A 12,351-nucleotide genomic window follows, 5' to 3' on the forward strand; every position below is an offset into this window, starting at 1 on the left:
CTCCTCCTTTACTGCAGCTGTTGGACCAGCAGGCTGGGGGGTGAGCCAAGCATGAAAGCAGTACTGTGTTGCCAGTTAGATTGTCATTTAACAACTTTGTTTGCCAAAAATTCTTGCTAACAATCCTGAATCCAATTTCAATATTTTTTTTTAAAAATCAATATCTTAGCCAAAAACAGAAAATTAAGTTGTTGGCAATTATTAGTGACAGGTTTGGTTTGAGACAGGGAGTGGGTCAGTTTTCATCAGAGAAACAAAAAATGTTGACTGACTTGCCTATACTCCTGATAAGAGCCCTCCAACAACTGTAATATGCTCATCTCCTTACTAGTGTATAAAGCAGGGTTCGGCGGCCTACAGCACACATGTCAAAGGTGGCAGGTGAGCTGGATTTTTGATGGTATGCAGCAGCAGGCTGAGCCGCTCAGCCCATCACTGCTCTGGGGTTCCGGCTGCTGCCCTATTGCCAGCTGGAATACCAGCCATCGGCCCCACTCAGCACCTGCTGCTGGCCTGGGGACCCCCAAGGAACCCCAGGCTGGCAGTGGGCTGAGCAGGCCAGCTGAACCACTTAACCTGCTGTCAGCCTGGGGTTCCATTCACTCAGCTGGCAGCGGGCTAAGTGGGCTGGTGGCGGGCTGAGCGGGGCCGGTGGCGGGCTGAGTGGCTCAGTCTGCTGCCAGTCTGGGGTGCCAGCAGCACTCAGCCTACTGCTACTCCGGGGTTCCGGCTGCCGGCTCCTTGCCAGTCAGGAGCTCAGCCGCCAGCCCCACTCTGCCTCCTGCCAGCCTGGGTGAGCAGAATCCCAGGCTAGTAGCGGGCTGAGGGGGGGTTGGCGGCCGGGATCCTGACTGGAGGAGTTGGTGGTCAGAACCCCAGACCAGCAGCGGGCTGAGCAGGGCCTGGGATCCTTGTCTAGGGTTCCAGCCACCGGCCCGCTGCCGGTTTGGGGTTTCATTTACTCAGCTGGCAGTGGCCTGAGCAGGACCAGTGGCCAAGACCTCAGATAACAATAATAGTTTATTTATATAATAGACAGAGAGAAACCTTCTACAAACATTAAAAGGTATTACTGGCACGAGAAACTTTAAATTACAGTGAACTTGGCACACCGCTTCTGAAAGGTTGCCGACCCCTGGTATAGAGTGACCATATGTTGTACTAAGATTCTCCTGCTCTTTTTTTCCCTTGTGAGTTAGTATAACTTTTGCCAGCCCAGAAGTTGGGCAGCCAATGTTTTACGTTTTCACAATGTTTTCTCCATCTTTCATAAAGTAAATACATAGTTAATATGAGTTAAAAAGGCCAGGGACACTTTTTTGTGAAGAATCTGTACAGCAGATCATGCCCATAGACGATCCAGAAAAGAAATTTGAGGTTGAATTTTTTAATGTTGTGATGGATAAAGCAGTATCTGCTGTTGATGAAAGGTTTAATACCTTGCAAGTACACCATGAACAGTTTGGATTTTTGTATGACATAACTAAATTCAACGAAATAGGAAAACAAGAGCAACTAATGACAAAGTGCAAGAATCTAGAGAGCCTCCTGAAGCATGGCGATAGTTTTGATTTATATGTACTTGAACTGTACGAAGAATTGCGTACACTGTCAATGTTGCCACATGCAAAATCGGTGATGGACATTGTACAGTTTATTCATACCCGCAAACTTGTTGACATATATCCTAATGTGTACATTGCCACTCGTATTCTACTGACAATTCCTATAACAGTAGCATCAGGAGAACCGAGTTTCTCAAAACTAAAGCTCATTAAAAACTATCTCTGCTCTACAATGAGTCAGGAACGCTTGACTGGTCTTGCGTTCTTGCGATCGAACAAGACACGACTTTGTCTTTGTCATACAATGACATTATTACTGATTTTGCAGCCAAAAAAGCCAGAAAGATTGCTTTTAATTAAAAATAAATCTTTGTTTCAATACCTCTTCATAGAAATTTCCAATAAAATTTTGATATATTTTTTTTAATTTATTTGCATCATTCTGTCATATCAGAATTTTTTCTATAGTGCTGCTTCTTTAGTGATAGTCCATCAGCATTACAGTGTGCTTAATTAAGTTTAACTGGTTTTAATAATGTGAATGTGGCAAGTTTTCCAATACGATAAGCTTATGTTTGTGTTGCTAAGAGCAGATCAGGCACAGGGGCACCAGTTTAATAATCTCGCCTAGGGCACCATAAATCCTAAGGCCGGCCCTGCTCTGGTAGGAAGTGACCCAGGGAGGGTGATGGAGTGGTACCTCCCCCCTGGGGAAACTCAGTATGTTTCAGTAGGACCCCCCAGCTGCGTCAGTGGCAAGCCGTTATGCCACTGTTAGGGCCCTGGGTCGGGGCCCGGTGGAGTCGGATGGGCCTGGGGCTGCCATTCCCCATAAGGGGCACCCCAATGCTATAGACTGCTAGGCCCTGCTGCCCCACATCAAAGGGCAGCTCTATAGACTCTGGCCACGAGGCTATGCTGCCCTGCACTGAAGGGCTGCTTTATAGACTCTGACCAATGGGCCACGCTGCCCTGACCCTAGGGATGTAGAACATCACACCCTTTAACAATGAACTGGATAGACCTGACTCTTCATCTTTGGATGTGGATTGTCTCCCTGTCCTTTCCCTGTCCCTCCACTGCTGATGTATGTATTTATTTATATTCTGAAACATTGTAAAGAATTTTTTTTTAAAACACTATCCTGGATTTTAGGACCGTTAGCATAAATTATAGAAGTGATCACCAAAAACTCCTAACAGAAAATATCCAACCAAAGATTATATTCTTTCCAACACCTCTTTTTATGCGGTATCTCCATTATTGAAGATTTACAACCCTGGTAGTCCATTCTGTACAATCCTCTGCTAATATCTTTGTGGATTAATAGTCCTTTTGATCATCCCAGGATACCATATCATCCATCCAAGATCTCTTTTTTCCTACCCTCTGCTCTTCTGCCACCAACTTTCCTTTCCAGTGGCCATAAACATGCATCACCCACTGAACCTCTTAAAACAGGGTTGGGCAAACTGCACCCTGTGGGCCACATGCGGCCCGCAGGACCATCCTGCCCGGCTCCTGAGCTCCTGGCCTGGGAGGCTCACCCCCAGCCTCTCCCCTGCTGTTCCCCCTCCCCTGCAGCCGGCGCAATATTCTGGGCTGTGAGCTCCTGAGGCAGCACAAACCCAGTCCCACACATATACCAGCTACTGTGATAGCCCTCAACTCAGTATGAAGAACAAAGGAATGTTGCCAGGAAATTCCACGGGTTATGGGCAAAACATCCTAAAAAAGTATATTAAAAACTATTTGGAAACCATGCATCTGAAGACTTGAATGTTAATCAGTAGGTGGGATTTTTAGGATCAAGATTGGGTGAAGCTTTATTTTTGTCCAAACCTTACAGACATAAAATGGATGGATAAAATGACAAGATGATAATGATTAGGAGAAACACAAACTTTGGACAAAATAAACAGATTAAAAAAGAAAAAATACAAGTGGAAAACAAAACAAGATGAAGACAGAAAAGCTTGCATGTACAGTACAGATGAGGCATTATAATTTAGCAAATGATCAAACTTAGTGAGTGAGAAAATAAAATCTTTAAAAATCAGTTAATTCAAGATACCATCACAAATGGAAATCTCAGCAGAAGGAGTAATTTCCTTTTGAGATAAATATATTTTTCAAGACAACCACTTACAGGAGATAAAACATAAGGAACTCACAGGCCACATACGTTAGAGCTTCCTTTCAAAAAGCAAAAATTTAGTGTCAGGGAGAAGAATTTTAAAAGCACTCTCCTCATGGCCAATAAAAAAATAGGAATTTGCATAAAATACTAATCACAAAAATTAAATAAGGGCTGAAATTTTGTTTGTGGAACTATTCTTCACAAAGTCTTACCATGAATTCAGTGATTTTTCCAACACAAAATGTCTCCTGAGGAAAAGTCTTTCAGTATAGATTGCATATAATGAAAAGAATTGCAAAACTATGTGAGACGGTGTTCAAATATGCTTTAGCATATACAGAGCATGTTGAGGGCTGTTTGGCTACCAACATTTATCTCAGTAAACAAATAGTAATGAGATCAGATTAAGTTATTCTGTTTTTACTGAGATAAAAGCATATACTGTCTCCTCAAAATAAGACAAATTGCCTATGAGCATTAAAAATGAATGAACGTTACAATTTTGCAGTAGAAAATTAGATTTTGAGATGCAGATACCAAGCAGCAGCTTCTGGAATCAGAACTGATCAACCAAAAAGAACATGGTCAAAATTAATTGGCTGTAATGGGAGTCCAAGGACTGCAGATGAGAGAGAGGAAAATATTTACAAGGATGGTGCCCAATGAAAGAGAAAAATATTTGGACTAACAAAGATACGGGGCTAGATTTAGCTCTGGGATAGGTCTATGGGTTCAGGGTCTCCAGTGGTAGAAAATGTGGGGTGGCACAAAGTCCCCACAACATCCCCTATACAATGGAGCAGAGCCCCAAAATTTGGCGGCACTAGCTCAGGGTAGGACGTGCCCATTCATTCTCCTGTCGGGTGAATTCCCAGAGGCAAAGCAGCCTCTGCTGGCTCTGGGAGGTGCCCTTTGCAGCATGAACGGAGTCTAAGGCCTAGTCTACACAGTTTTTATACCACTTTCTCCTGTTTAGAAACAGTTAAAATGGTACAACACCCTAGTGTGACACAGTAATACTGGTAGAAAAGTGCAATGTCTGACAGTGCAGGAAGCATTCAGATTTGGGTAAATACGCTACATTGATATAAGCACCTTTTTATAGTGCATCGTGGGGGGTGGGGGTTGTACTATTTGATTATGTCTGTTTCTAAACAAACATAGTTAATATAGTACAAAAAATGTGGATAGGCCTTTTGGCTTGCAATATGGGAAAAGTTTTAAGGTAAGTAGATACTCCACAGTCCAAACAAGAGTGTTTGAATTGCTGTTAAAGAGACAACCATACTGCTGAGGCAGTACATTTTAGCAGATGATCCCAAAGTATTGTTTTGCCATGGTACCACATAAATGTTGGTGTTTGCCTGTCTCTATTCTGTGATAGCTAAGGCAAAGCTACTGTGCCGTCACACAGAACAGATTTGGATGTTGTTATTGGAAATTATATAAGCTTATGTATTCCTGGTACACCTCTATCCTGATATAACATGAATTCGGATAGAACATGGTAAAGCAGTGCTCTGAGGGGTTGGGGGCTGCGCATTCTGGTGGATCAAAGCAAGTTTGATATAATAGTTTCACCTCCGTTCTTAAATTGCAAATGATGGTGGAATCTCCAGCTCCCTTGGAAGATTATTTCAGTGCTTAACTAAACTTTTGTTTATGATAATTACCATGCAAAGATAAAGCTATTATGAGTTTCTTGCATTCACCATAGTTATTTGCCTTTTATGAATTAAAGTGATGAAGTTTATGCAGGACTGTACTGGGAAATGTATTAAAGCATTATATTTTAGCAATTATTAAATTCTTACTATTAAATACTATTGTTTGCTTTACTGGCAGAAGGTTTATCATTATGTAATTAGAAAGTGTTTAATTTTCATATGATTTATAAGAGTTAAACTGATAACTTAATAAGAAGTGTATTGTGGATGTATTGCCATTAAAGCAGCATGCTTGATATACTATTTACAGAGATCTTTTGCCAAAATAAATATATGATGCACAGACATTCAGACTCTGCAACAGATTGATTTTACCCTAAGGATAGAGGGTTTCAATGCTATAGGGATCCAGGTGTGGGTTTCAGTTTTGGTTTTCCCTGGTCCCAGGCAGGAGTAGAATATTATGGGAATTACACAGGATGCAGCAGGAGAAGTCTGGTGTCGTGCTGTTGTAGTGTACGAATGATGTATGAACAGATGTAAAGAACCTATTCCTGGGACAGCACTGCAATCTCCTTTTGGCCCTTTATGTAATCGTTTATAAGTTCCTTATGAAAACTCATTTCTCTGTTATGCCTGGAATAATCCAACATAAATATTTTGTCCTCGCACCTAAATCTTTTCTGTCTTAGAAAAATGCTTTTGATGTTTAACTTCAACTTAAATTTACTCAGGCACACTTTTTCACATCCCTCTGCATCTCCAAAAAAAATGAAGCTTCCCTTCTCCTTGCACTCAGATTGGTAAAGAATTTGCCCATTTTATTCATGTAATGTCTAAAGTCCCTCATCTGCTTGGCTACAATGGGCATTGTACCAATATAATTGAGAGCAAAATTTGCCATAAAAGTGTTTACACAGAGTACTTGACAAGCAGAAAGCCAAACTCTGCATAAATTTTCTTCGTTACAACCTCATTGAATACATCTTGTATATTTGCAAAAATTCTCATAATACACATTAACCAAGTATTTGGGACACTTCCTCTTTGTGCGCATTCTTGACAACATTTTGCTCATATGAATGTTTGTGTAAAGTGAGTAAAAGAAGATCACAAACACCACAGCAATGTTTTGTTTTGCACTTTTCATCCAGGTCTAGCTTTACAATAAGTTTTTACCTAAAGATAAGAGGATTTTATTAACTGAAGATGGCAAAGGTTGTGGAGAGACACCTAGATGGAAGGTGTCTAGTAAAAGTCCAATTGGAGAATTGATGTGGCAGTTCTAACTATTTAAGAAAAAGTATATTTCCAGATACTGTATTAGTAATAGATTCTCCTCTTAAGAATGTCAGTAGACATAAATCTTCCACCCTCTCATTGACTGACCATTAGGAAACAAAAGGTAACTAATTTCAAAAGTGTCTTTCTGAAACCTAACAGTCAGGGTGCCAATTTTGCATCTGCAACCATTCTAGATGTGTCTAATATTTATATAATTATCAGTAAAAACTGCACTGCCTTAAGGAAAATGCATATATATGTAATGGTAACTCTTTCTGAACTCATTGCATTGAATAGTAATGTAATTTGTTAAGCAATGCCATCTAAAGATTCTATTTTTGTTTAGACACAAATATGGGAGGAAGTGTAGGTGGTTAGGTTTGGGTTAGCATGACACTAACATGACAGATAGGGCATAGAATGATTTTGTGCTTTGAGAGTTTCATAAGTAATAAACTATGGCAGCTAAAATATAGGATAGATATTAGGTGAGGTAGGAGGGAAATGTGAAGCTCAGATAGCCAAAGATATTTTAAAAAATTCTGTTAAGTACATCGGAAGCAGGCAGCGCTTTAAGAGAATTGGTGGATCCATGAGGAAATAAAGGGAGTAGTTTAGTAGGATAAGGACACTGTACAGAAGTTTGATTTCTCTACATCAGTCCTCACTACAGAGGATGTTGGAAAGATACCTATCCTTTTTAGTTACTAAAGACAAAGTAAATAGGTAAAAAGGTAAATAGGTATTGTCACTGTCACAAAGACTGAGGTGTCAGAAGAGTAGGCACTGGAACAAACTGATGAAATTAAAGTGACAAGTCACCAGGAGCAGATGGCATTCAGCTAAGAGTTCTGAAGTAATTTTAAAGAAATAACTGAATGAATAGGTTAAACTACTATGAAAAATATGCATTCCTTCATTAAAAACAGCTACATCACGTGAAGGTAAAAGTTGTATTTATCTTTTTAAAAGGCAGTAATGAGCAATCCTGGGAATTACAAATGAATGAGCCTAACTTCAGCACCAGGGATATCAGTAGAAATAGTGATTAAAAATAAGGTTATAAAACATCTAGATGATCAGGATCTGATAGGGACAAACCATCATGGTGTCTAACTGAAAACTGTGCTCGACAGTCTACTAGAACTTTTCTTAACAAGTCAGCAAAATAGTGGATGAACAAGAACAGGTTGATCTAACTTGGATTTTGAACAAGCCTTTGACAAAATCCTGTGCAAGATGCTATTCAAGAAACAAAATAGATACAATTTCTAATCTATTACAGAATTTTCTCAGAGAGAAAAAGCTATAGGAACAAATGATAAATTTTCAACATAAAAAGAATTTAACGTTGGAATACCTTATGGTCTTGTACAAGGATCAGTGTCCAAGAGGAAAAGGTGAACAGAGAAGAGACTAAATCTGCAGATGATACAAAATTGAGGTTAGTAAAGACCAGAGAGACTCACAGAAAAAAGGGATATAACAAAACAGAGCAATTTAGCAGCAGGATGGCAGATTAAATTCAGTTTTGTCAAATGCAATGCATGTTTGAAAGAATAATCTGAACTACTTGTATACATTGATGAGGTATTACCTAAAACCACTCAGGAAAAAGACCTGTGGCTCACTAAAAACATCTGCTCAGTGCCCAGTAGTAGTGGGGAAAAAAGAGCAAAAGAGAATGTTAAAGATGTATAAAAAGTGAGACAGAAAATACTGAATTTAAGATTTCCAGTGATATAGCCGCACCTTGCCTCCTTTGGGGTCTTCGGACCTCATACAAGATGCAGTAGAAGTGGTCCAGGGACAAGTAGCATAAATAGCAAGAGGAATGGATAAACTCTCTCTGAAGCTACTGAAAAAGATTAGCACTATTAAGTTTAGAGAGGTAGAAGTAAAAACGGACATGATAGAGGCTTATAAATATCAAATGGTATGTTTGGCAGGTGACAGCTCCTGTTTACCCTTTTTTGAAATCAAGAGCAAAGGAACATCCAATGAATGTTAGGAGGCAAAAAGACCATGCAAAAGATTTGTATGAAACTTGAAACCCACTCTAAATTAGGGTCAAGCAGCAAACTCAGGCCGTGTTTTTGGGTTTAGGCCCCTTCTCTTCAAGGCTAGTTTAAAATAACTGAACACTTTAAGGCATGGGAAGTCAAAAAATACCTGGCTGCATTACCCATTTTCCAAATCCTAGATCATATTTCAAACAATGATGCCGCTAAGAATCTATTCCTTTGTTTAACAGTTAGCTATGCTCACCTCCAGTCACAAAGAAACTTTTGAGAGTGGAAGCCTTCTTTGATATGCAAATTAACTCAGTGTAAATTCCAGTGTGCCCAAAACTCAGTAAAGATAATCTTGCCACTAGTCGAACAAGAGAATTTATTGTCTTCACCTAAAGATAAAGGAGATTGTTCAGCTTTTGAAGGGCTTCCTTTAACAATAAAAATGTAGCTTGCAAAAAGTATTGGTATCAAGCTTGCTAAACCATATTTAAAATGGGGGGGGGTGTTAGATTGTTGATGGTGTGAACAGTGTAAAGGAAGGAATTTACAAAAGGGATGTTGAGGATGCTTAATGTGTAAATAGAAGGTTTACCTTTCTACTTTCAGAAAGGTTGATACTTCCCAGACTGGTTGATGTACACCTGATGGACTTATTGGCTGCATGTTTAGGAACTTATTTGTTTACTTATCTCAGGTAAATGGGTATATGCTAGAAATAAGAAGTTAGCATATCAGAACAGCAGAATTTTTTTAGCTTTGTATTCTTTCATAAAGGCTTATGAAGATTTTAAAATAGGGCACATGGAGCTAAATGCAGCCAGATGCAAGAGGTGCACCAGCATTGCAGGCACTGTGTAGAATTCAGCAGTAGTTTGAGTGGCAAATTAATGTAGCTTTCACTAATTTGGCATTCTCTGGTCTGCAAAGCAAATATAACTTTTTCACTGATAGGGTCATGAAAAGCAACTAACAGGAAGGTGTAAAGTAGACCAAACCTCTTGTGCTGCATTGTGTTATTGATTTTTAAGTATAATGCCCTTTGATTCCAATGGAGAGTTCTGCTTAAAAAAAAAATTGACCCAATATATGTGCCCCCTACTTTAACTTATACTCAAACCATACCCAGGATACCAAATTCTGCTTGGATTCTGTGGGTGCAACAGTCCAGGGTTGAATTTGAGCCAACAGAATGCCAAATAAATGCATATTCACAAGACTATTCACAACGACCCACTTACCATTGCCCTGGTACAAATTACACTGTTCCCTTTCTGTTACAGTGGGGACAGAGTTGTCCCCTTTACCCACCCCAGCCACTTTTTCCAGCTACTCAGGTTCCAACATGTAAATAGAACATCTGAGATTAAGAGAATATCCTGGGCCACTGTTCTACAGGGGAGGGAGGTGAAATTGAGGATTGGGGGAAATCAAGTTTTATGACATGTCAGATGGGAAAACTGTCGAGCCGAATGAATGCTGAGGCCACGGCCACACAATAACTTTCTGGAGATACACAATACAGATAAGTTTGATTAAGATAGGAGATTTTCATGTGTAAGGTTTGGAAAACTATTGTAGGTAGCCCTATAAACTGAGGGAATTTATGTATAGAACAATATCAGCAGATAATTTGATCAGCAGGCATAATTTAGATTAAGATATGGACTGTGTGTCATACTGCAAAAGTGAACTATTATGGCAGTGAATGGGTGCAGACTACATTATGGCAATGTATTTTGGTAACGAGACAGTGGTTCAGCAAAGATGTTTGTGATTCTGACTGTGTTTTGCTGAATCATTCGTGAGGTCAAAATAGAGAATTTTCTCAAAAAATGAATCCAGTACATTCCCCGCTACATGAAAATGAAGCTGAACAGAGAATAGTTCTTGATTTATTCAGTGACTACAGAGTCTGACAGACAGAAAAGCTGTCAATCTTATATTGCAGTATGCTGCAAGCAAGCCTCTAGCTATTGATGTTAAGTTTACATGTAAGAAAAATAGTGACACTTGCACCATTGTAATACGAGTATTTATGAAAACTGCAATGCCTAGAAAACTAGCACTTATATATAATATAAAAACAAATCAGCTAAGTACTTGTAGAGACAGTTGATTGGTGTATCACTAGATTTAAATGGAGAGATAAGCATTTGGGGACTCTCTAAAAATTCTCAGGAGAAGTGTAGTGGAATAATAAAGAGACAAATTTAATAATTTAAATGCTGTTTGCATGTGGCACAGATTAGTTAAGCCTCAGAGTCTCAACTGTGGAAATTGAATTGCATGGATGGGAAAGCAATTAGAGTAGTTAGTTGTTAACTTTTTATTACGGATGAAAGAAAGTGTTGACAGTCCAAGTACTAAATCAGAGGATGTCACACATTCCAGGCCAGGGAATATTGCAGAGATGAGGCAGTATAGGTTACGAGTTGCAGTAAGTATACATATGATTAAAAAAATCATTGCTGTAACTTATCAGTTCATTCCACTTGTTCAAACTTCAAGCTCTTGAATTTGATCTAATACAAGCAGTAAATTGCTTCATATCTCTTAATTTTTATTCTTATCTACAGTTGATATTCATTTTTAATCCATAGTGATAAAGTACTATGGCTAAAGTCACAAGAATTTTTAAAGTTCCTTTAATTTCAGTAATTTTTTTTACCACCACAATAAGTAGTATTTTGGGGGAGTGGGGAGGAGAGACATTCCCTTAAATAACTCTTGCTGCTATTTTCTATCATCAGACCAGAAGAGAATTTTTATTTTGGGACCATCTCAAAATATTAAGTACAGACAGACATACTGGAATTGCTCATTATCACCCATAATTTCAGCAGTCTCTCCACTGCTACCATTATGAAAATTGCTATAGGAGAAAACCAGAGTGGTGGTTGCAGTCTTAATGGTGTCTTAATGCAGTGGTAATCACACCATTGCGTGTGGACCATTGCACCTGCACAGATCTCCACTGAACTCAGGTGGCTCCAAGCAGGTGAAAGGGCTCCCCTGTCTAGACCTGAGTATGGGAATAGGGCCTTAAATGGTTATTTAGATATATTTATCTGTGCACATTTAAAACCAAAACACTCAAAGGAAATTAATGTGGAAAAAAAATGTAATGCACAATCAAGGTAAGAATTGAAACAATGGGGGAAAAGAACCAAGACATTCTCAAAGCATCCAATCTGATCTTTAGTAGAGCTGGTCAGATGTTAAGTTAGTATTTGTTCATTGATTTTCAACAAAAAGGGATTTTTAAAATGGAAGCATTTTCAATTGTTACAAGATTTTATCAGCTCTATTTATTTTTACAGGTATATATAGAGTGCCCATCACTGTGCTCTCTTGTCCATTTGACATAGATTAGAATGCTATGATATCTTCACAAAGTTTTTTGCAACCCTCTGATCAATTTTGCTAGGAGGATCCATTTGGCAGATGTTTATGGCACCCTTACTCTGTATATTGTCCCATTTTCTTCATAGCAACCTTAACTCTGTCTCCTGGAAGCCAGCTGGGATGCGTGGTATAAGGCCGTCTCCATTCCCAGTGTGGAGAGTGGATGGATATCAAAATCTCTGTCCTACTCTATATCACTGTGGCTCAGAGAAGGCAATCTTTAGTCCATACATAGAGGCAGGTGGAGGTAAAGGGGCATACTTATGATTAGTGAG

The sequence above is a fragment of the Gopherus flavomarginatus genome, chromosome 10 (genome assembly GCF_025201925.1).
Source record: "Gopherus flavomarginatus isolate rGopFla2 chromosome 10, rGopFla2.mat.asm, whole genome shotgun sequence".
Lineage (NCBI taxonomy): Eukaryota > Metazoa > Chordata > Testudines > Testudinidae > Gopherus > Gopherus flavomarginatus.